The sequence below is a fragment of the Trichechus manatus genome, unplaced genomic scaffold, assembly GCF_000243295.1.
Source record: "Trichechus manatus latirostris isolate Lorelei unplaced genomic scaffold, TriManLat1.0 scaffold00007, whole genome shotgun sequence".
In the NCBI taxonomy this organism is placed as follows: Eukaryota; Metazoa; Chordata; class Mammalia; order Sirenia; family Trichechidae; genus Trichechus; species Trichechus manatus.
In genome coordinates this window covers 17,589,365-17,594,565 of record NW_004443943.1, presented here as the reverse complement: position 1 = coordinate 17,594,565, position 5,201 = coordinate 17,589,365, and positions in this window count along the sequence as shown.

Sequence of the window (5,201 nt, the reverse complement as noted above, 5' to 3'; positions counted from 1 at the left end):
TTTCATGATATTGGGGAAGTTTTCTGTCACTAGTTGTTCAATGATCCTCTCTGTGTTTTCTGTTTTCTCCCCCTGTTCTGGAACTCCAATCACTTGAAAATTTTTGCTTTTGATTGTATCCCACATAACTCTCAGGGTCTCTTCATTTTCCTTTGTTCTTTTTTCTGAATTTTCCTCAAACAGAGTTGTATCCAAGTTTTTGTCTTCAATTCCACTGATCCTGTCTCCCACTTTTTCAAATCTGCTTCTCAGCACTTCTATGACCCTGTCCATTTCTGAAATCTTGTTGTTTATCTTTTGTATTTCTAATTGTTGTTTTTGTATAATTTCTAGTTGTGAATTTATTTTGGCATTTTGTTCCTGCACGATTTTCCTGAATTGTTCCAATTTTTTGTCTGTATTTTCAATGAATTTGTCTATTTTTTCCTCATTTTTGTCTGCTTTTTGCTGCAGCTCTTGGAGAATTCTGAGTATTAGAGAGTCGAATTCCCCATCAGGTAGTTCTAGTGCCTTTTCTTCCACTGGAAAGTCATCTGGTGTTTTATTTTGGATGCCTACTGCAACCTTCCTGTCCTGTTTGTGTAAATGTTTTGATATTGTCTGCTGTCTTTGGGGTATTCAGTAGTTATTTTTCTCATTTATTGATTATAGATTTGTTTGTTTCGTCCCTTTTTAAAAAATTTGGCTATGTCTGAGCAGGCAGGCTGTGTGTTCTTTGTTGTTTGCTCATCTGTGGGCACAGTACTTTTCACCTCCTTCTCCAATTGGCAGGGTCAGTCACTGAGATATGGAACGGCAGGGCAGGTCTAGCTGAAGAGGAGTTACGGGGATGGGTTGTTTGTGGCACTTACTACAGCCACCAGGGCAGGTGGGTAATCAGTGTAGGGCAGGTTCCAGTAGGCCATGCCTGTGCTGCTTGGTGGTGTGATGTCAAGTGCACGGTGCAGGTAGGCAGGATGTGGTGGGGAGATTGTTATAGGTGGAGCTAAGATGGCTATGGGAGAGAGAAGAGAGGAACAGGAGCCAAAAACATGCAAACAAACAAAAAAGAATGCTAGGGGAGCTTGCCGTTGGAGTGGAGAGATAAGAGACTATGAAATGGAGAAAAACAAAAAGGGGAAGAGGAAGAAAAAAAAAGAAAGGAAAGAATGAATAAATAAAAATTGGAATGGGAAATGAAACAACAAAATTCCCAGGGATCCCACAGGTGCGGCTATGACATCTGGGGAAGTTGTTCTCAGGTGTTGCAGTACAGCCTGGACAGAAGGCGTAAAGGTATACAATGCCAGGTATTCAGGGAACAGAAAGAGAAGGAAGATATAGAGAGATGATAAACTGAGTAATGAAGAAAGACAAAAGGGGAAAAAGAGGGAAAAGAAAACAAAACAAACTAAAAAAGAACAAGAAAGACCCCCCAAAAAACAGAAAAAAAAAAAAAAACCCCACCTAAGAAAGAAATGCTCTCAGGGATCCCTCTGCACATCTGTGTAAGCTGAAGGAGTAGGTTCTAAGCCACGAAACACTGTCTGGCCAGAACAGGCTCCCAACTCAAGAAAAGGAAAAGAAAACAAACAAACAATTGAAAACAAATGAACAAAAGCCCCGGGATCCCACCAGTGCGGCAGCCCAGACCGGGAAGCAGCTCCACACTCAAACGGAGCTCCTCAGCCCCTCAGGAAGAAGCAAAGATGGCGCAGGGAGCCAGGTATTTGAGCAAAAGGAGGGGGAGGTGGTGAGAGGTAAGGAAGAAATCAAAAAAGCAGAAAAAAAGCAACACCAGCAGCCAACAAATGGCACTCAGAGAGCCAGCTAGTGCAGACTGGTGGAATCCAAGCAGCCGGTGCTTCCCGGACAAGAGACTGTGTCGGTGGGAAGCAGAGGAGGCCAAGTGGGAGTGAAAAAGGTTGGGGTGTGGGAAAGCATATATCGCAAATTACCAGTTTTTTTGTCTCCTGCTGGAAGCTCCGTGAAGCTGCTTTCTCGTACACCATGTTTGCTGGTGTCCGATAGGAGTCCAAGATGGTGGATCCGCGCTGCGTTAGCTAATAGGGGACCTCTGCATGAAACTCTCCTCGCTCTCCATTCTCTGCCAGTTTTCTCACTCCATTTGGTGCTTGGCTGAGTTCTTTATCTCTTCATTTGATGTTTTAGGGTTTCAGGATTGTTGTTTTCTCTGTTCGGCTTAGTTTTTCGGATCTTTGCTGTGGAGGGACGGCGTGGTGCTTCTGCCTAGAGCGCCATTTTGCTGGAAGTTCCCCTTGCTCATTTTTTAAATTAGATTATTTGTCTTTTTGTTGTAGAGGTGTTGGATTTTCTAATTGCTTCACATTCTTACCAATGTAGTCAGTCAGTCTAATTTTAACCATTCATATACGTGTGTATAACACTGTGGTTTAAGTTACATTTTCCTGAGAGTTAATGATTTTGAGCACCTTTAAAGTGCTTATGGCCATCACCGTCTTTGGTGAAGTGTGTCAAACCTATTGCTGATTTTCTTATTGGGTTATTTATCATTTATTATTAAGTTCTACGAATTCTCTATATTTTCTGGAGGCAAGTCCTTTGCTATTTGTTGTGAGTGTTTTCTCCAGTCTGTGGATTGATTTTTCATTTTCTTAATGGTGAATTTCTAAAAGAAAAAGTATTGAATTTTCATGAAGTTCAATTCATCAGTTTAAAATTTTTCTTTAATATTTTGTGTCTTCTATATAAGAAACCCTTGCCTATGTCAAGGTCACTAAGATACGATTTTTATCCCCATAAGGATAAGAGTTTCAGGTTTTACAACTATGTCTATGATCCATTTTGAGTTAATTTTTGTTTATGGTGTGAGATGTGGGTTAATTTTTATTTTTTTCTTATACTATATTCAGTTGAGACAGTAGTGCTTGCTGAAAAGGCTTTTCTTTCTCCTTTGATTTACCTTAGATATTTGTCAAAAAATTAATTGATCAGATATATGTAGGTCTTTTTTCTAGACTGTCTTTCCTGTTCCATTGATCTGTATATTTATCCTTACACCAATATAAAACCATCTTGATTAGTGTAGTGTTAAAGTAAGTTCTGAAATTAGAGTACGTTCACCAACTTTGCTCGTTTCTTTTAAAATTGCTTTTGATACTCTGGTACCTTTGAATTGCCAAATATGTTTTATAATCAGCTTGCCAATTTATACAAAAAGGCTGCTGGAATTTTAATGGGGATTGCTTTGAATCTATAGATCAATTTGGGGAGAATTATCGTCTTAAAAATATGAGTCTTTCAATCCATGAACATGGTATATATTTCCATTTATTTAGGTCTTCCTTAATATCCTCAGCAATGTTTTGTAATTTTAATTGTTAAGCTTTTGGTTCTCATTTGTTAGATTTATTCCTAAGCATTTTATATCTATCCATCCATCAGTCTATCTTTTAAAAATTTAGTTTTCCGGATTTTTGCTGCTAGTATATGAGAATGTGAAGGAGTCTTGGTTTCACAGTGGTTAAGGCTTGGCTGCTAACAGAAAGGTCGGTGGTTCAAACCCATGAGTTGCTCCACAAGATAAAGATGTGGCAGTCTGCTTCTGAAAGGATTTACCAATCTTGGAAACCCTATGGGGCATTTCTACTCTGTTCTATAGGGCCTCTATGAGTTGGAATCAACTCAGTGGTAATGGGTTTGGTTTTATACATGAATACAACAGATTTTTAAAACACTAACCTTATATCTTGCATCCTTGATAAATGTTTTTATTAATTCTAGTAGTGATTTTGTAGATTGTTTGGGATCTTCTATGTAAACAATCATGTTATCTGCAAACAGTGACAGTTTTCTTCATCCCTTCCAATCTTTATGCCTTTTTTTTTTTCTTTTTCTTGCCTTACTGCAATGTCTAGGATCTCCAGAAGAATGTAGAGTAGAAGTGATAAAAGTGGGGCATTTTCCCTTGTTCCTGAACTCAGTATGAAATAATCACATTTTACTTAATAATCACCATTAAGTATGATGTTAGCTGTAGGTTTTTCATAGATGCCCTTTATCATTTTCAGGATGTTCCCTATTATTCTTAGTTGTTCTGAGATTTTATAATGAATAGGGTTACATTTTTTTCAATTTTTTCCTGCATGTATTGAAATGATCATATGGTTTTTCTGCTTTATTTTTTTAAAATATGTGAATTACATTGATTTTTGAAGGTGTAGGATAAAGAACATGGTTTGGCCATAAGACTCTGGTTTCTGAAAATAACCCAAGTAGTCAAGATGCCTTTGTTTTCCAAAATAGCCAGGCAAGTAAGGACTACACAGGTCCCACATCTGGTGAACTGACTTTAGGAAGGGTGGGGGGCTTAATGCAGTCATGCATATTCATTGATTGGATTTATTATAACTATACATTAATCCCCAAGTTATGCATAGTCCTTGAGCTCCCAATGACAAGGAGACCCAGGACCTTGGAGTACTCTCTTTGGGGGCCTCCTGGGTCATTCAGAATATCCCTGCACGGGAGAGGGAGCAGCATGTCCCTGGGGACAATGGAGGCCCCATGCCAGGAACTCTCCTAGACCTTGCCTGATGCATCTCTATTCTGTCCTTTCTGGTTATAATAAATGGGTAACTGTAAGTATAGACAAGAGTCTCCATGAATTTTGTGAGTCGTTATAGAGAATTAATGACCCCGCAGGGGAAATGAGCCAGCAGGGGCTGGCAGTACAGAGTTGATTTATATAGACCCAACTCTTTGTAGCTGGGTGATAGAGAAAGGCTACATGGGCAGCTAGAATCCTTCTAGTTTGTGACCTAGTCCCAGGGGACTAGAGAGAGAAAAAGAGAAAGAGAGAGAGAAGCTGGTCTGAAGTGCAGGGAGTTGTGCAGACTCCTGAGCTTATGGCTGTTCACCTGAATCAGGAATGTTTTGACCCAGCTCAGGATAGCAGGGGATGAGGTCTGATTTACCTCTGGATTATTAGGGTCAGAGAGACAGTTTTTGCTATGCAAGTGGCTAGCAATGAGGTATGGAGATGTGGGAAGGTGAGGCCTAGATCCACTTTCAGCTGGGATGCAATTTGTGATGAAGGTGGTTGTCATGGTTTGAATTATGTCCCCCCAAAAATTCGTCTATCTATTTGGCTGGGCCATGATTCCCAGAATTGTGTGGCTGGCCTCCATTTTGTGATTGTAATTTTATGTTAAAGAGGATTAGGGTGGGATTGTAACACC